Source organism: Malus domestica, chromosome 10, assembly GCF_042453785.1.
Source record: "Malus domestica chromosome 10, GDT2T_hap1".
Classification (NCBI taxonomy): Eukaryota; Viridiplantae; Streptophyta; class Magnoliopsida; order Rosales; family Rosaceae; genus Malus; species Malus domestica.
In genome coordinates, this window is record NC_091670.1 from 32,222,627 (window position 1) to 32,243,600 (window position 20,974).

At 40.2% G+C, this 20,974-nt stretch overlaps 2 long non-coding RNA genes and 1 pseudogene across 2 annotated transcripts; all 3 read right to left on the reverse strand.

The window, feature by feature from the left end:
- Nucleotides 1-8,448: 8,448 nt before the first annotated feature.
- LOC139189001 (uncharacterized) lies at nucleotides 8,449-9,192 on the reverse strand. Its single transcript, XR_011572460.1, has 4 exons — nucleotides 9,133-9,192; nucleotides 8,952-9,049; nucleotides 8,771-8,868; nucleotides 8,449-8,595 (listed from the first exon to the last, which is right to left on the reverse strand). It is a non-coding gene; the product is annotated as an uncharacterized lncRNA (long non-coding RNA).
- Nucleotides 9,193-11,269: 2,077 nt separating this feature from the next.
- LOC139189002 (uncharacterized) lies at nucleotides 11,270-12,450 on the reverse strand. The gene is made up of 4 exons (XR_011572461.1): nucleotides 12,351-12,450; nucleotides 11,809-11,906; nucleotides 11,628-11,720; nucleotides 11,270-11,452 (listed from the first exon to the last, which is right to left on the reverse strand). It is a non-coding gene; the product is annotated as an uncharacterized lncRNA (long non-coding RNA).
- Nucleotides 12,451-18,163: 5,713 nt separating this feature from the next.
- On the reverse strand, nucleotides 18,164-20,237 carry LOC114823354 (scopoletin 8-hydroxylase-like; annotated as a pseudogene).
- Nucleotides 20,238-20,974: the final 737 nt, after the last annotated feature.

A 20,974-nucleotide genomic window follows, 5' to 3' on the forward strand; every position in this document is an offset into this window, starting at 1 on the left:
CAGGATCGGCCCAATATCCCGTTATGGGAGATGGGTCACTGACGATCATGAATGTCTGCGATGAGATAATCGGTGGGCTGGTTACATCGAGTGTGACAGTGCCAATGATAATTGAGATGGGTCCATTGAATCTGGTCAAGACCTCCGCTTTGTGTTTGATTGTGCTTTTTAGGCCCATCTTCTGGATGACTGACAGTTGTAAGATGTTGACTGAGCTGCCATTGTCCACCATAATTCTGCCAACGATGGCGTGGGCCAGTTGAACCGAAATCACCAAGGCGTCGTCATGGGGAAAGTTTATTCCCTCAGCGTTTAGCTCGGTGAAGTCGACGATTGGTCCAGGTACAACATAGATTGATTTTGCCTGTTGGATCTTCCTTTTTTTGGAATTGTTGGTGGCCCCTAGATGCTCGAATTCGGTAAAGATTCCATTGATTCAGATTGTCTTGGTTGGAGGTTCAGCATTGGCATCTATTTCTTGCCTTGGCAGGGCAGCTGGTTTGTAGACATACTGGTCGCATTTGTCTTCCTTCACTAGCTGCTCAACGTACCTTTTCCATGTGGTGCATTAATTAGCTATAAGCCCATGACCTCTGTGGAATACGCAGTATTTGGTCTGGTCCATCTTAGATGTGTCAAGGTCGTGAATGATCTAGTTGATCGGGACTGAGAACTTGGTGTACGTCTTGGGAGCTGGGCCTTCCTTTGCTGGGGACCGGTCCCTCATGGCTTGCTTTTGTTGTTGAGCGGTTTATCGCTCGCCTTCTCCGAAGGGAGTGTTTTTATGCCAAAGTATAAAAGTTTGCCAGGGACAGGGTCTCGCCCATAATCAATTCTCTAAAAAGTGGGTGATCAGCTGGGAGCCAATTTCGGAAAGGTGAGCATGTGATGCTGTCATCGCATCTGATGATCTTTACTTTCTCCGCCTTGAATTTCTTGACGTATGTATGAAGTGACTCATTTGAGTCATTCTTCATGTTGAAGAGGTGGTTAGACTTCTTCTTGATCGAGTGGTAAGATGAATATTCCTTAGTGAAAACCTAGGAAAGTTCGTTGAAGCTTTGGATTAATCGTGGCGGTAGGGTGTGGAACTAGTCTTGCACCTCGCCTTGGAGCGTTGTGGTAAAGATTTTTCACATGAGCACGTTGTTGTTAGGGTAGAGGGTCATGACGTTTTGGTAGTGCTATGCCTGTCCGAATCTTTATCTCCCCTGAACGAGGTGAAATATGGTGGGTTGAACTTCCGTGGTGGCTCCGTCTGTTTGATGTTGTCTGTTAATGATGACATTCTCAGGTTGGCCACGTCTCTACGGAAGGCATTGTTGATAGTGTCAATGCATTGAAATCCGTGCAGCTGCTGTACTACGAGCCTTTGTACTTTTTTCTAGGATTTGCATTTGCTACAAGCCTTTATAATTCTTCTTGGAATTCGTTCAACTGCCCTCGATGCTGACCTGCTAGTCCATCTTGCTCTTCTGCATGTCCTACTCATCTGTGTTGCGGTTGCGGTGCACGCAGTTCGCTCTGTGCTGCTCACCGTCGCTCTTGGAGGGGGCTCACAGTGGAACTTGAGTTAGACTGCTTATGTGCTCTTTTCTGGATGTCATGCGGCTGCCTATGAAGGATGATTTTGTGAAATCATGCTTGCATGCATTCAAAAACAAAACATTACCCATGAAATTCAAAGCCTAGTAGATTGGTGAACCAAGACTCAACTCAAATCAAAGTGAGTTGAGAAATTTATACCTTTGTAGATTCCTCTTTGCATAAGCAAAGGCTAATCACCCAAGGAGAGGGCCTTCATTCCTTACTTCTTAGATCCATGGATTTGGATGGAAGAATATGGTTCTCCAAGTTCCCAAAATTGAGAACCTCTAAGTGTCCACACCAAGGTTAGATTGGAGAAGAAATGAGTGACCTTGAAAGAGTAGGATTGCTGGCTAATCCCTCCAAGGGGGCCGTGATGTGAAAATTAACTTGACACACAAATTAAACCCTATGGATGACAATTGTAGTATATGAGCAAATAGGGATCGTTCTAAACCGGGGATTAACTAGGGATGCTAATCAATGTGAAACTGACTCAAGAACATAAAAACATAATGTAGAACACTAAACTAGACTCAATTAATGCAAAACTAGAGTTTAAAACACTTAAATCAACCAAAAACTCAAAACAGCAACTACAAGACTCAAAACTGCCTTAAAACCACTTTCTGGGCAGTTTTGAGTACCTAACACTAATTTGGACGAAATTGGACTAAAACTTGACCCAAGACACTTAGAAACACAAACTAAATTGATTTCTAACTAATCTAACACTTTAAAATAAATGGGGGATTGATTTTGACGAAATTGAAACTTTAGAACTTAAACTTTGAAAACAAACTTAAAGCAAAACAGATTGTGATGAAATAGAATGATGAGAAACTAGTTAGAGGGTTCCTTATCCACACATGAACATATGCATACAACTCGATCTCCAATTACTCTTTCAACAAACCATGAATGACAATGCCCCAAATTAACTAGATTGCACCAATTAATTCTCAGATTTCCCTAGATTCATTGAATTGAATGGAATACGCATTACAACCAAATTATTCTTATCAAGGACCCTAACTATGGAATACGCATGATAGCGACACATATCAAAGATCATTAAGTTCAATGGAAATCATAAGCATTGACGAGGCATTCATAACTATGGGATACGCATGTTACTCTTGCCTAGGATTTACTTAACGCAATCGTGACTAGCGACTTTTACTACTTATGAATATAAGTTAATAACGATTAGGTGAAATTCCCTTATACTCTAGCATCAAGTTTAGGCATGCAAATTAAGTGTCGACCCTCAACCCACATACATAAACAAGTTATCAATCAAATAGATAAGTAAACCACATTCACGATTTATGAAATCATAATTGGAAGAAATCAAGTCATATAAAACATATGATCATGGCTTCAAATTCGCCTCTAACTAAAAAGAAATTAGTTCCACATGTCTAACATAATTGAAAAGCAATTTAAATTAAACATGAAAACAAAAACAAGAGAAGAAAAAACTCTTAAAACTCCCAAAGATGCAGATGGCTTGCGCACAAGGCCCTCATTCATCAACGGAATGCACGACAAGGCTCTCCTTCTTCTCCAAAAGGTGCGGCAGAGATGTGTATGGATGTAGGATGGGGTTTTGTGATGTAGAATGGTGATTAGGGTTGCGGCAAGGTGTGTTTTAATGGTGTAAAGGGGTGGTGACGAATTTAGGCTTAAAACACATATATATAGGCACCACAAACCCTAAAGAAATCAGGTTAGACAATGGGCTAGGGTTTAGGTGCGGCTAGGGTTAGAGATGGGCCTTCTAGAATGCCTTGCAAGGCAAAGAAATAGGTGTTCTAGAAGGCTAGGTGCGGCTGATTAGTGGGCTAGGGTTAGGGTTTGTAGATAGGGCTTCTAGAAAGCCCAAAACCGAGAATAGAAACTCTCGAAAATGGAAACCTCTAAGAATAGAAACTTCCAACTTTAGAAACTTTGGTTGCCAATTCCGACTTCTTTGTTCTTCACTTTCATTTCTTCATTTCTTAAGCTCCTTTGACCTTCAAACTCGTCCATTCCTTGTGCTCCATAAGCATACACTCCATTCCAGCTCAATTTTGCTCTCAAATGCTCCGAATTGCATCATTTTATGTAATATGCTCTTAAAACCTGAAAACACATGAAACTAACTTAAAAGACTACTTTAAACTAAGAAAACATAACTAAAATGCATAAGAACTAACTAACTAAGGCGCATAAATATGCTCCTATCAGGCCGGCCTCCTAGAGAGAAAAGGGAGAGACATGTTCTTTCCAATTTTCTCCAAAAGAACCTTTAATGAATTTTAGGCTATAAAGTTCTTTATATAGTCACTTCTTTAAATGACCTAAAGAACCAAAAAACCCTAATTCAACACACATGGCCGGCCACATAAGGGATTTGGGCTTTTGGGCCTTTGTGAATCTTTATTCATTAAATTGTCATACAACTTAAGTCAATGGGCTTGACGTTCGAAGCCCATTGGGCTTTAAGGTCCAAAACTATCCCGAGGTCTTTAACGAACTTATTCGTTTGATTAATTAACATATTAATTAATCCTTGCCATAAATAATTAAACCATTTAATTATTCTTACTCATCTCCATTGTTTCTTCAATCTCCACCTTACACAGTGTACGATCCATTAGGTTCCTTTTAGCGAGGCAGTGGGCGATTAAAACTCTTTCAAATCGATTGTGAATTCAAACTTACTTTCAATTCTCCCTTTAGTGTTTATACACGTTTAGGGCTTCCACAAACCAAGAGTGACACCTAGCAGCATATCATGGTTACCCAAGCTAATCAGAAGAGGTAGAGAACTTATTCAGTTTAGGATTACAAATGCAATACGGTCTTTCTCTAATACAATACTCTTGACCACATTGTTTGGTTTGATAGTTTATTCATGTCTACTATCCAATGTGATTCGTGTGCTTATATGATTACCTTGAATGTGATTTGGAACGACTTTCCTAAATCTCATTCATACTCTGGCCAGAGATTCTAAATCATATCATAGAGTATTCTCCCACAAACGGTTTGAAGGTTAGAGATCCCTTGTTGCGCATTCACTTGCCTCCATAACTAAGTGGCTTAACCCCAACTATGCTGTGGACACCCTCCTAATGGAGTGACTTTGACATAATCAAAGATCAAGGACTTAACCACAAGACAACTATGATGCCTCAGGTCAAAGGACTACTTTGCATTATCCCAACCATGAGTTCTCATGTGACATGAATATGAGAACTCTTTGTTGATCGTGTTCAGTGAACTCATTCTCTATTGAGCACCTATGTACTTGTCTTGATGTCACACACACCAATGACTCGAGACTAGTCACTCTCCCTGAGAGAAGACACAGCACGTACTGATCTTAACGGACTGTTAATGCCCAATTGGCAATCCTATGATCATGAACGTTTAGGATGTGTCTACGAAAGAATGGTCTCATGAATCTAACTTCTTTAGATTGCATTCTCCCAATCACATATTCCTTGGACTTATCGTTTAAGCATATAACATTTATATGAGACGGCTCAAACAATAATCTTTGCCCTTGATATTAAACTAGATTAGTTTAACATATGAAATGTCCGTAAAGTATCATCATATGATTGGTTTTAGGGCACATTTCCAACAATCTCCCACTTGCACTAGAGCCAATCAGCTTGGTCATCATTGATGATACCTCTTCTGTAGTCATTTCATAAATGGCTGAATAGTAGGCCTAGACAATGGATATCTATATGTTATCCATAGAAGCAACCTTGAGAATAACGACGTCACCATTATACATGATTCACAATCATGTGGTTCAGTCTCTCATTTGAGTTCGGACCTTGATAAGACCTTGATTCCCTGGCTTGAGCTATCGCCCCATTAGTGTCATAGTGTCAGTACACTAGATACACTTTCTGGTTGGAACCGAATAGAGAGTTCATAAATGAACTTTCCCATCCAAACAACATTGTTGTAAGCTTCTATATGGCAATATATTTTGCATTCATAATGGAACACACTAAAGTCATTACTTTTAATGTTTCCATCCAAATATCTCTTTAGTCATAATAAAGAGATATCTGATTATCTCTTCATTCATAATGAAGAAACATCCAATGATGGATTAGATTCATAATCTAATACATTTACGCTTCCTTTACGTTACTCTAATTCTTCCTCATTCTTTGAGGAATCTGTTTGTACCATACTTGACCAATCCCGAAACTACCGAGCACCGGCCAACGCTATACTGTCAAGGACCCAGAAGAGTTCCCCTCCGACCAGGAGGCCAATCACTACTCGACACGTGTCAAGATTAGAAGCCAATCAGAGCGCAGCACGTGTCGACATCAAGAACCAATCATAACATGACACATGTCAATGTGACAAAGCTACAAGTTTTTCTATAAATAGGGGTCATTCCCCCACAATATTGCCAAATGCCATTTTGTGTTAAATCATTCACAAGAACTCACTAAATTGAGAGCTTGATCCTTTGTACTTGTGTAAGCCCTTCACTACTAATAAGAACTCCTCTACTCCGTGGACGTAGCCAATCTGGGTGAACCACGTACATCATGTGTTTGCTTCTCTGTCTCTATTCATTTACGTACTTATCCTCACTAGTGACCGAAGCAACCAAGCGAAGGTCACAAAACCTGACACTTTCTGTTGTACCAAAGTCTTCGCTGATTTTGTGCATCAACATTTGGCGCCGTCTGTGGGAAACGACACTTATTCCTACTCTCTTCAGCTGTGTCAAGCTGGTTTCTATCATTCGTACACTTTCTTTTGATCAGGCATCCCTCTCCAGCATGGGAAGCGAAGGAAGCCACAGCACACAGAATGACACCCCTCTTGCACATAGTGCGAAACAACGAAAGAAGGAAGGAAAACGAGTTCTTCTTCAAGCTAAAGTCGATGAGTTGGAAGCTCAGAACAACAAGATAGCAATGAGGAATGAGGTCCTCCAGGAGCAATATGAGAAGCTCTTCGAGACACTTCACGAAGCTAGGCAAGCTCAGACACGCGAGCTTGTTGCCCCCGTGGAAGTCAACCATCAACTGGGTGCCCTCCAACATGGAGGGTCACATGCATTCGACATAGATATCCCTGATAGGGAACAAATTACCCCTCGATTTGATAATCAACATGAGGCTTCTCTTAACCCAGTTGCTTCGACCCGAACCATGAGAAGCGGAGGGAGACACCTCTTTGCTGAAGGGGCAGAAGGATCGAAAGCCGTCTTTCGCGATTGTCGGGATTTCCTGAAGCAACGTTGAGAGAATTCCATCCATATAAGCTCAAAGATCAATGACCCAAGGATTTCTGAGAGACTCGGTCCCCTGCCACGGCCCGAGCCGGCCACCAACTTGGGGAAGGTGCAACAAGTCCTAGAGAGACATGAGGGTACAGGGGACTCAGAGGTGTTCCGACAGACATACCCTGGAAGCCAGTACAGCGAGTCCAGGGAAAAATCACATGCCCTTGATCAAACCTTCCTAATTCCAAGAGGAGATGGAGATTTACGAAAGAAAGCTCCAGTGGCACATAACTCCGCTCAGGACCCCCTTGTCCTACAACTTCTTGAGGAAGTAAACAAGTTGAAGGCTGAACGTCAGGCTGAAATACCTGACTGGAACCAACCCAGGCCTGGCCCTCTTACAAGGAGGATCCTCAACACCCCCCTTCAAGCAAAGACAAAGCAGAAGCTTGGCTTGCAACTTTATACTGGAAAAGAGGACCCGATTGAGCACCTTAACCTCTTTGAGTCCACCATGGCATACCGGATGCACACCGACGAAGAGCGATGTCTTCTCTTCCCCTCCACCCTCTCTGGCGGAGCTCTAAATTGGTATTGTCGTCTTACACCTGAGACGGTAGACTCATTTGAGGAATTGAGGAAACTATTTGTTTCCCAACACATTTTCCAAACCGATCGCTTGCACTCTGCAGATGACCTGTACACTATCCGCCAGAGGCCAGACGAGTCATTACGTATGTATGCTGGCCGCTTCAGCCATGAATACTCCCGGTGTGCCGAGGCAGACGACAAGACTGCCCTCAAAGCCTTCACGGCAGGCCTACGTGATTGTTTCTTTAAATACATGATCAATGCCAATACTTGGAAGACTTACTCTGAGGTGATGGCGCAGGCTTATAACCATGCCTCCGCCGAGGCAAAGACATATCAGGAGTCCCCCAAGTTTGTCAAAGTAACGAATGAGGTGTCTCGCTTGTTACTAATTTGTCAAAGTAACGAATCCTTGTTTCGATGTCACACATTCGCATATGCCTTATCTAAAAATATTTCCAACTTTTGTGTGTTTGATGCTGCATGCTATTGACTAGACAAGATCAAGTGCAATTAGTAGCTTTTCTCTCTTTTTCATCTTTTCTTTGGTGGAATTGCTTTTCGTTTCCACTAATCAGCCTGAGTGGATGCAAGATAACACCATTCTCTATAGCTCAGATCGCAAAGTCGTCTTCATGAAAGTTGTTCCTTATCTTGTGAACTACAACATCTCCAAATTTGAGATCCATCGGAGTAGTACAACTCCAGAAATTCAGGTATGATGAGTAACGAATCCTTGTTTCGATGTCACACATTCGCATATGCCTTATCTAAAAATATTTCCAACTTTTGTGTGTTTGATGCTGCATGCTATTGACTAGACAAGATCAAGTGCAATTAGTAGCTTTCCAACTCTCTTCGCCTGCACTATACTTGACCAATCCCGAAACTACCGATAGCGTTGGCGTTGGATGAGGGCATATTGCTAGTTTTTCTCTCTCTCCCTCTTCCGCCTCCTTTCATCTATCAAATTTCTGCAACCTCTGCTCTTCTCCAATGGAGCTGAATTTTGGACACCCTATAGTTTTTGAGCATATGAACAACTTTCAAGAAGGAACCATTTCTGTTTGAGCGACGGAAATTAAAGTGTTGAAGCTCCAAACATGACAGTCGGATTCTTGCAGATTTCGAAGCTGCTGTGATGTTTCGAAGATCTGGAAATATTTAACCATTAGTTCATTCTAAATTTTTGATATGTTATGAAAGAGACGATGAGGAACAACTTCAATGAAGAAAGCATGCTGATCTGAACAATAGAAAATGGAGTTTCGAAGCTCACAACAAATCTGACGGGTTGACAGAAAAATAATAACCAGTCATTCATCATACCTGAATTTCTTGAGTTATACAGCTCCGAGGGATCTCAAATTTGGATATGTTGTAGTTCACAAGCTGAGGAACAACTTCAATGAAGAAAGCATGCTGATCTGAGCAAGAGAAAATAGAGTTTCAAAGCTCACAACAAATCTGACGGGTTGACAGAAAAATCATAACCAGTCATTCATCATACCTGAATTTCTTGAGTTATACAGCTCCGAGGGATCTCAAATTTGGATATGTTGTAGTTCACAAGCTGAGGAACAACTTCAATGAAGAAAGCATGCTGATCTGAGCAAGAGAAAATAGAGTTTCAAAGCTCACAACAAATCTGACGGGTTGACAGAAAAATCATAACCAGTCATTCATCATACCTGAATTTCTTGAGTTATACAGCTCCGAGGGATCTCAAATTTGGATATGTTGTAGTTCACAAGTTAAGGAACAACTTCGATGAAGAAAGTATGTTGATCTGAACAAGAGAAAATGGAGTTTCGAAGCTCACAACAAGTCTGACAGGTTGACAGAAAAATGATGAACAGTCACTCATCATACCTGAATTTCTGGATTTGTACTGCTCCGATGGATCTCAAATTTGGATATGTTGTAGCTGACAAGGTGAGGAACAACTTCAATGACGAAAGTATGTTGAGATGAACAAGAAAAAATGGAGTTTAGAAGCTCACAACAAGTCTGACGGGTTAACAGAAAATTGATGAACAGTTACTCATCATACCTGAATTTCTGGAGTTGTACTACTCCGATGGATCTCAAATTTGGAGATGTTGTAGTTCACAAGATAAGGAACAACTTTCATGAAGACGACTTTGCGATCTGAGCTATAGAGAATGGTGTTATCTTGCATCCACTCAGGCTGATTAGTGGAAACAAAAAGCAATTCCACCAAAGAAAAGATGAAAAAGAGAGAAAAGCTACTAATTGCACTTGATCTTGTCTAGTCAATAGCATGCAGCATCAAACACACAAAAGTTGGAAATATTTTTAGATAAGGCATATGCGAATGTGTGACATCGAAACAAGGATTCGTTACTTTGACAAATTAGTAACAAGCAAGACACCTCATTCGGCAACTCTCTTCGCCTGCGCTATACTTGACCAATCCAAGGATCTATCAAATTTCTGCCTCCTTTTAATAAAGAGGGCATATTGCTATCGCTATCAAATTTCGCCTGCGCTATCGGTAGTTTCGGGATTGGCCGGTCCCCTCACCCAACGCCATGGAGGAAGAACTAGCAATAGCTAAAGTTTGACGGTTGGGAAGATCATCCAATGTTTCTTTAGTACAGGACTCTAACAAAGACCCTGAAGACTCCGACATTGCAGACTCAGACTTAGAGCTAAAGCTAGAAGAGCCCTCATCACTAGAACTTCCAGGCTCTGACATCTACAATAAGAAGAAACAAATTCTATCACTACATGCATGATCAAAACATAAGGAAGTTCCTATATTACCCACATGAAGATGGTGCAAAGCGATGCCGGAACCCTTCTCAATCAGAAAGCAATCCGTCTTCCACAGTCACTACAAAACAAGCAAATGAAGACCGTGTCAAGCGCCAAAAAAAAAAAAAAAAAAAAAACAGCTTCATCCAAAAAGCTTCACCCGAAAAGCTTCACCTCCAAAACTTCACCCAAAAAGCTTCATCCAAAAAGTTTCACCCAAAAAGCTTCACCTAAAAAAGCTTCACCCAAAAAAAAACTTCACCTCCAAAAAGCTTCACCCAAACAGCTTCACCTAAAAAAGCTTCACCCACAAAGCTTCACCTAAAAAGCTTCACCCACAAAGCTTCACCCAAAAAGCTTCACCTCCAAAACTTCACCCAAAAAGCTTCATCCAAAAAGTTTCACCCAAAAAGCTTCACCTAAAAAAGCTTCACCCAAAAAAAAAAAAAAAAACTTCACCTCCAAAAAGCTTCACCCAAACAACTTCACCTAAAAAAGCTTCACCCACAAAGCTTCACCTAAAAAGCTTCACCCACAAAGCTTCACCCAAAAAACTTCACCCGAAAAGCTTCACTTAAAAAAGCTTCACCTACAAAGCTTCACCTAAAAAAGCTTCACCTAGAAAGCTTCACCTACATAGCTTCACCCAGAAAGCTTCACCATCAAAGCTTCACCTAGAAAGCTTCAACACCAAAGCTTCACCTACAAAGCTTCAACACAAAACCTTGCTCCAAATAAACAAATTTTGTTCACAAAACCCAAGATGCCCTTGAACTTGTACAAAAACACAGGTCAACACAAACATTTGTTTTGTTCTACACCCACAACATCCCTGTCATAACCAAACAAGCAATTATGTATATGTTTCCAAACATATTATAATAGATCCAACAACAAGCCAAAGTCCCAAGTTTCATAATGGACAAAAGTACAAGCAATTCATCAATAATGAAGGTGCTACAAAACTTGGAATCTGCCCCAAAATAGAAATCCAACCCAAGAGACTTTTTCTCTCTCTCCCTCTTCCGCCTCCTTTCATCTATCAAATTTCTGCAACCTCTGCTCTTCTCCAATGGAGCTGAATTTTGGACACCCTATAGTTTTTGAGCATATGAACAACTTTCAAGAAGGAACCATTTCTGTTTGAGCGACGGAAATTAAAGTGTTGAAGCTCCAAACATGACAGTCGGATTCTTGCAGATTTCGAAGCTGCTATGATGTTTCGAAGATCTGGAAATATTTAACCATTAGTTCATTCTGAAGTTTTGATATGTTATGAAAGAGACGATGAGGCACAACTTCAATGAAGAAAGCATGCTGATCTGAACAATAGAAAATGGAGTTTCGAAGCTCACAACAAATCTGACGGGTTGACAGAAAAATAATAACCAGTCATTCATCATACCTGAATTTCTTGAGTTATATAGCTCCGAGGGATCTCAAATTTGGATATGTTGTAGTTCACAAGCTGAGGAACAACTTCAATGAAGAAAGCATGCTGATATGAACAAGAGAAAATAGAGTTTCAAAGCTCACAACAAATCTGACGGGTTGACAGACAAATGATAAACAGTCACTCATCATACCTGGATTTCTGGAGTTATACTGCTCCGAGGGACCTCAAATTTGGATATGTTGTAGTTCACAAGTTAAGGAACAACTTCGATGAAGAAAGTATGTTGATCTGAACAAGAGAAAATGGAGTTTCGAAGCTCACAACAAGTCTGACAGGTTGACAGAAAAATGATAACCAGTCATTCATCATACCTGAATTTCTTGAGTTATATAGCTCCGAGGGATCTCAAATTTGGATATGTTGTAGTACACAAGCTGAGGAACAACTTCAATGAAGAAAGCATGCTGATCTGAGCAAGAGAAAATAGAGTTTCAAAGCTCACAACAAATCTGACGGGTTGACAGACAAATGATAAACAGTCACTCATCATACCTGGATTTCTGGAGTTATACTACTCTGAGGGACCTAAAATTGGGATATGTTGTAGTTCACAAGTTAAGGAACAACTTCGATGAAGAAAGTATGTTGATCTGAACAAGAGAAAATGGAGTTTCGAAGCTCACAACAAACTGACAGGTTGACAGAAAAATGATGAACAGTCACTCATCATACCTGAATTTCTGGATTTGTACTGCTCCGATGGATCTCAAATTTGGATATGTTGTAGCTGACAAGGTGAGGAACAACTTCGATGAAGAAAGTATGTTGAGATGAATAAGAAAAAATGGAGTTTAGAAGCTCACAACAAGTCTGACGGGTTAACAGAAAATTGATGAACAGTTACTCATCATACCTGAATATCTGGAGTTGTACTACTCCGATGGATCTCAAATTTGGAGATGTTGTAGTTCACAAGATAAGGAACAACTTTCATGAAGACGACTTTGCGATCTGAGCTATAGAGAATGGTGTTATCTTGCATCCACTCAGGCTGATTAGTGGAAACGAAAAGCAATTCCACCAAAGAAAAGATGAAAAAGAGAGAAAAGCTACTAATTGCACTTGATCTTGTCTAGTCAATAGCATGCAGCATCAAACACACAAAAGTTGGAAATATTTTTAGATAAGGCATATGCGAATGTGTGACATCGAAACAAGGATTCGTTACTTTGACAAATTAGTAACAAGCGAGACACCTCATTCGGCAACTCTCTTCGCCTGAAGACTTGGGGGACTCCCACCATATGCTACTGCACCTTAATACTCGGCAGTCTCACAACCACTCAGTGACTTGGATTTTTCAAGTCTCCAACCGAGAAGTTTTCCTCACTCGGGAAATTAAGGGAACACTACCTCAAACTACATGCTTCACTCACAAAGCTTCAACAATACAGGTTTCAACAAAAGCAAAAATTCAAAGAACTTTATGAAGAAGGCTTTGGTGTATTTAACACAATATATTGAAATGAAGCAAAGCTTATTTATTAATATTTTCGATAAGCCACAAATATGTACATATACATGAGTCAAAATAAACAAACAAAAGGGAGCCTTCACAAAGGTTGCTTAGGGGAAGTCTCAGCAGTCGGTAGAGCCCCAGAAAGAGAAAGCACCGGAGGGTGGTTATCCGGAGCCTCAGTACTTGACAAAACCCCAGAAGGAGGAGGCATTGGAGGTTCATCATTTGAAGCTTCATTACCAGGTACAGCCCCAGAGGACGAAGGCAATAAATGCCTTTGGAACAAACCCACAAACCGCTGATGATCAAGTAAAACCTTACCATCAGATTCCTTCATCTGGTCAAGCTTCCTCTTCATGTTTGTAGCATAGTCATGGGCGAGCCGGTGCAACTGCTTATTCTCATGCTTGAGCCCTCTAATCTCCTGTTTGAGACTCATCACTTCAGCAGCCAATGATTCAACTTGGCGGGTTCTAGCAAATAGGCGTTGGGCCATATTAGACACAGAACCTGCACACTGAACACTAAGAGCCAGAGAGTCCTTAACAGCCAACTCATCAGACCGTTTGGAAAGTAGTCTGTTATCTTTGGGAGTGAGAAGGTTCCTGGCCACCACTGCAGCGGTCATATCATTCTTCATCACAGAATCCCCAACGGTAAGAGGACCAGTAGGGGATATGAAGGATGGGCACCATATGTTGTCTGGAGAAGGCGTGGCTGTCTCTTCTCCAAGGTTCAGGTCAAAACGACGGTCGGAGGGTCCAAACATTTTCAAATGTGTTGAAGAAGGAAGAGGTCAGACAAATCAAGATCTTAGAAGTGCAAGAAATGAGCTTCTACTGGTAGAGATTCAGGTGTGCTGTGGAACTTAATGCCAGCCTCTATAAAAATCTGCACTCGACGGAGCTTCAGAAATCGAAGAGGCGTTTGCTTTCTCAAAAGCTGGGCTGCTCAGAGACCACGAGGGCCGATCTCAGAAATCGAAGAGGCGTTTGCTTTCTCAAAAGTTGGGCTGCTCAGAGACCACGAGGGCCGATCTCAGAAATTGAAGAGGCGTTTGCTTTCTCAAAAGCTGGGCTGCTCAGAGACCACGAGGGCCGATCTCAGAAATCGAAGAAGCACCTGCTTTTTCAGCCTCGTCAGCACCTGTCACATGCACAATCAGCTTTGCGAAAATTACGGGCAATCTGTCGAAGATTTCTGGTGAAGTAAAAAGCACGTGAATCTTACTGTTCAATCACCGCTCTCCATATGCACCATCAACTCATCGGGTACCACATATAACTTTGTCAAAGATCTCTGACAAAGTTTAGGCACGAGAATTTCGAAGTTCCAGCTACCCTACTATTACCCATAAGGGTAAAAGAACAGCACCACTGCTTGACAACTAGAAAGTCCCTATGTGTGTCGACCTCCGTGTTTTGCGGCAAGACAGGTTGGCAAGAACGTCCAACCTTTACTCACATTCGAGAAAAGACTCCCAACATAATTACTTTCTCAAAAACCGGAGTAGCACCGCTTTCCGAATCTCGAGAGTCAGATCCTCGACGGGATTGCTTGTTCGAAAACCGAAGAGGCACAACTCTCAGAACTTCGAGAGCCAGATTTCCTTAGATAAAGCTTGTCTGTAATCTTCACACGTAATATCAGCTTTCCAGATACCACATACCATTTTTTCAAAGTGCTCTGACAAAATTAAAACACGTGAAGCTGGCAACTCCCACTACATTGCTGTGACCAAGAAGGGTAAAGGAATAGCATTACTACTTGTTATTGGGAAATCCCTATATACATTGACCTCCCTCCTCAACGGACAGGCAAACCTGCAAAAATGCTCAACCCTTTCTCGCATTCGAAAAGGCACCCTCAACATAACCTCTCGAAATACTCAGCTTTATTTCCCCCCGATAATACCTCAGCAAATAAGCCACACCAAGAACAAGAGTATCTCATATCATCAGGGTCGAAAGCAAGAGTATCCCATATCATGCTTTCTCCCTATCTTTGTCTTTGTCCTTGTCCACACCTGCAGGACAAGGAGAAAGAGAGCAGTCAGTCGGAACCTGAAATCAAACCTCCAATTTGGAACTGACTGCCTGGAGCCTTTGCCTGGTTGCTTACTTAGCATTGCTCTCGAGTACTCATCCTCAACTGCTGTCAAGGTCACGAATTCCACCGGCAAATACCTCATGACAGTTGATCAGATATTGGCTCTTTACACTGAAGCTGCCAAGCGTGGATGAGTCACTATGAAGGAATGTTCTGAAGGACCATTTAAATGCAAAGGTTGCACACCACTTCTGCCATGCAAAAGATTGAAGCAGAAGGTTCAACGGTGAGCTGAAACAGATCACTACAGCACGACACCTTTCCATACCACATTCATTATTCCGTCAACAACAAAAGTATCCCATATCATCAAGGTCGAACGTACTCTAGATTTGATGGACTTGTTTTGACCCTCAAATTTTTGAGTCGGCCTTATACTCTGAAGGGCACCAGAAAACCCTCCAGCACAGTTCAAGAATAAGCCTGTGGAAAGTTACTTCTTCAAAAGCAAAAGTATCTCATATCATCTCTTATCCATTTGCTTCTCCTTATCCTGGCAGTTGAATGAGAGACTAGGAGAAGGAGAACAATCAACCGGAAGCCGAAGTCAAACCTCTGATCCTGGGTTGCTTACTTGGAAGTTTGACTGCTTACCTTGTCTGTCACCTCTTTCGGCAGATCTCCTAGCTCGGCGACTTGGGGGACTCCTACTATAGGGTTTGTATCACACTTGACTAAGCCCGAAACTACAACTAAGCTTCAAGTGAAATTGATACATTACCTTGTGCGTCAACATCAGCTAAATACACCATTCCCGGATGGAGGAAAGGTACTTCCAGAGAAGAGCAGATGAAGATCAGACCACACTTCGGTACTTAGAAGTTTCGTGATTACTCAAGGGATTGGATCTTGCAAGTCCCCAACCGAGGAGTTTCCCTCACTCGGGAACTTAGGGGAGCACTGTTTGTACCATACTTGACCAATCCCGAAACTACCGAGCACTGGCCAACGCTATACTGTCAAGGACCCAGAAGAGTTCCCCTCCGACCAGGAGGCCAATCACTACTCGACACGTGTCAAGATTAGAAGCCAATCAGAGCGCAGCACGTGTCGACATCAAGAACCAATCATAACATGACACATGTCAATGTGACAAAGCTACAAGTTTTTCTATAAATAGGGGTCATTCCCCCACAATATTGCCAAATGCCATTTTGTGTTAAATCATTCACAAGAACTCACTAAATTGAGAGCTTGATCCTTTGTACTTGTGTAAGCCCTTCACTACTAATAAGAACTCCTCTACTCCGTGGACGTAGCCAATCTGGGTGAACCACGTACATCCTGTGTTTGCTTCTCTATCTCTATTCATTTACGTACTTATCCTCACTAGTGACCGAAGCAACCAAGCAAAGGTCACAAAACCTGACACTTTCTGTTGTACCAAAGTCTTCGCTGATTTTGTGCATCAACAGAATCTATCCTTTAGTATTTCTCAAATACTTAAGGACTCACTTGACAGTTGCCATGGTTCTGATCCTGGGCTTGCACTGATATCGTCTTGTACCGTTCTAGGTACAACTCATATCAATGTTTTTCATACAATATGAAATACATAAATCCCCTTTATGCGTATGCATAAAGGATTCTATTTACGCATTATTTCTTTGGGAGTCAAAGAGTACGTTCTCTTTGAGAAGAGCAACTTCTTAGTCTCACTAGAGTTGTCCTTCTAATTGAAGTTTATCATCATATGAGAAACTTCCTAGCATCTATTGTCTATTATTAGGGATTGATATAATCCAATTATATCATGAAATATATCATTATAGATTTCCATCCCATGTATATAGACTATATCTCCCATATACATTCTATCTTCATATAATGTTTTAAAGTCATAACTTTAACGAAGAAGTATTCTTTTCATTTCCAAAATTAATATATCAAATATATATTTAAATTTAGGAATATGATTAACTCCCACTAATCTTTTGTAAACCTAGTAAACAAAAGATTCATTTATATCTTTATGAGAAATCAAACGATTTGATCCCTTTCTCATAAGATGCTCATAGCTCCCACTAGCTTGCTTAGATTCATGATGGATGGATCTCTACAACTTACATATCTTGTGATTCATAGTTTTAGACATATATTATTAAGACTATCTTAATAATGGTTTCGGAAACCCATATTATGTCCAAACATTGAATCATCATTTAGTTGTAGCTAGCTATCTTCGAATTAATTGAAACCAAGACTACGTCAAAAATGGTTTCTTCAAAGTCAACCATCCTTTTGATTGTAGTTACCTTAAGCTACCAATTAGCTTATGAAGGTTTCATTATTTCGGGTCAAATGGTACTTTACCATTTCCTTGAGTATATATCATATATACACTCAATGTAGTCATAAGGATTTTCATTCTTATTTCTTTCGAATTAAGAGGTGCAACTCTATGACATAGTCATAAAGTTCAAACCATTCAACTGAGACGGTTTATAAATCCTTCTCGACTACCTTGAAGCTTTTGGTATAGGAACTAGGTTGTTATATTTGTTGATCACTATCTTGTTTCTTAAAGAACCATTCTTTGAGTTCTATCCCTCGTTCATTTGATCTTAGGCAAATCACATTGTAGGATTACAATGAACTACCTAACAAAACAACATTTGTTAGTTGGTTTATAGAAGCGATATCCAAAAGTTAATTTAAGGATATCCCACAAGATTGTTATCAAACAAATATTGCTTATTAGCACACAACCCCAAATCTTAACATGCTTAAGATTTGTCTTTCTTTCCAACTACATCTTATGGAGTCATGAAAAATTTGGAAGATCTTCTAATTGAGATGTGAAATACTATTCTCCAACACGTATACATGTCATAAATTATTAGCTAAAAAATATAAACGTTCTTAGTAACTATATATAGTAATTGATTAAGTGAATTTTTGTGACTCTCCGTCCACAAAATAAAAGATAATCAAGATAACTGAAATAACAAACAGTCAAAAAAAGATAATCAAGGTAAATGAAAGTACAATATAAACCCTCCTTATTATATGGATCAAGGGAGTAAACTTAATTTTGAATTGCACAGTCACTTAATTTGTTTAACATTACTGGATATCTTTTGCATGATCTGGTGGCATAATCAAGAGACTTCTTCCCGTCATGTGCAATGCTAAAGAAGTTGTTCATATAATCCTCAAACACCACCTCACGATAACGAGCAACTCCATAACTCTCCACCACCTCAGGCAATGGCCCAATTCTTTCTGTTGCCTTTGGGATGGTAAATATTGGGACGGACACTCTTGATTGGCTGCTTTTAGTTCGCGCTCTGTGTTCAGCACTTTTGTACCTTCCATTACTTAGTATCTACAACAGAACAATGTCACAAGTGATGAGATGGTTAAATCCATAATAATGAGCTTTTCTAGCCACACACGTCAACCATAAGCAAGTGTAAATTATTTTCTGCTAACTAATCTCATATTCAATTAATTTTCAAAGTCATTTACACGTATGCAGTCAATTGTGAATAACATTTTTATTATATATAAAGTAAAGTATATTCGAACATTCACAAGCTTTTTCAAGCAAAACAAAAGGCCATAATCTAATTAAATTAACTTTGCGTGTCGAAGAAATATATTTTCCATGAAACAAACATATACAAAGCTTAATCTAATGACCAGAGCACCAGGGACAGGAGTGATCTCAGGCCACTCTCCTTTCTTTCCAGCATCCAATTCTTCTTCAAGTTTCACATACAAACCTCCAATTCCATCTTACAGCAGCACAGTTAGGTTGCCCATGTCTGAGTGACGCCCGATGCCCACAGTGAGCTCAGGATCAGGGCATGTTGGGTAATAATTCATGTTAACCATCCTTAACCCAATGAGTGCCTCAAGTTTTGAGTCTTCTAGTATCACTCCAAGCTTTGTAATCAAGACTTTCACTATTTTCTCTACCATATCTATTGAGGTTTTTAGGTACTCAAGTGCAACTTCCCTGTAAATTTCATATCAATCATAAATTCATAATACACTTAATCAAGTTGGTGTTTTAATTTGTCATTGTTAGAATTTGGGTACGTGTTAAGAGGAAAACATTCTAGTGCATGACAAATTATATGTTGTCAAAAGTGAATATAAACAAACAAACTATTGATTAGATGAATTCTTATTTGAATTTGTGGTTCAAATTGGCAGCATGTATATAAAAATAGTAAGATCTTACTTGCATTCATTAGGCCAATAATTGAGAGCATCAGCATCAGTGGTATATACCATGCTCAAATAGTCCTTCCACTCCAATGCCTTTTCGTTCTCCGGTACAAAGCTTGTTCCGTACTTCACATATGGGCTAGGGCTCACACCTTTCCGATACGCAGCCTTGTTCTCCGGCGCTTGTCCAAAGAAATCATTAGCAGAACTTTTAAGGGACTCTAGCAACTCGAGAGGCATGCCATGGTTCAAAACTTGGAAGAACCCAAGAACCTCAGCGGCATTGGCAAAGTCATTTGCCACTTGGTCATGATCGGGCCCATCCAGCTTTGACAAATCAATTGGTGGGATCTCATGAACCAGTGCATTAAGCTTCACTACGCGCTCATGTGGTGGTTGTATTTATTGCTCAGGGACATTGGACAAGCCGCAAGTACCGTTTGGTACGTGGGACAGGACCGAACGAAGTGAGACAAGGCGTTCCGTCCCACGTTTGGTGCGTCTAAAATAAGTGGAACGCGTTGTTCCATGGGACAAGTTTTGGATGAATTTTCGTTCCGCCTCACCCCCTTGGAACGATTCGTTTCACATCCGTGGAACACAAAATTATAACCTCTCCGTCTCCTTCCTCCTTGTTTCCATCTAAGGGCATCTTTGATCCCTCTTCATTCCGTCCCATCTCATTCCGTTTTGTCCCGTCCCGTCCCGTCTGCATACCAAACGATACCTAAGTCTACCATACCCTTCACACCATTGCCATCTCGAACAACAAAATTGAATAGTGATTTTCCGTCTTCAAAACTTGGAGCCATTGATTTTTTGTGTGTATTTGATGGTATAGGTGGAGAACTAGATTGATGAATATTTGATTAAATAGATGGGCAAAAGGTGACATTAAATACTAGCTAGAAGGTCATATGGGAATATGCTTTAGCCAACTACCAGCTGGTTGACTTAAAATTTAATTTTTAGTATGCAGAAGGCAAGGTTCATGGCTTTCTGATTCTGAGTAGGTTTGCATTTTTCTTTCTTATTAGAAAATATAATTTCATTAAGCTAAGATAATACAAACATAACATTGTTTAGAGTAGATTCTGGCACCGAGAAACGTCTTCTATTCCAAATTTCCAATTCACAAGTATTACAATAGAGAGAAAGTTGAATTAAACATGGTAAAATACCAAAAATATATAGGGTTTTTTTTATTAACACTCCACATGTTGAATACATCCCATTTAAAAATGTAATACCAAACAACTTGTAACTCTATTATGAAATGACTATTCGAACCCTCATAGCTGCTCTTACTCTCCATTGTAGAACAAAACCCTAAAAACACAAACAAGTTGATGAAAATATATCTTTTGATGAACGGAACAAAAAATCGAGTTATGCTCCTCGTTCATTCGTTGGTTTTCACATTCAAGAAATTATTTAAATAATGGAATAAAAATTTGACTTTTTGCAAAGCCCTGCTCTAATTGGAATCCAAGAAATAGGGAAGAAAACTAGAGAATGTTGAAAATTTTAAGATGTAATTAAATGTAAT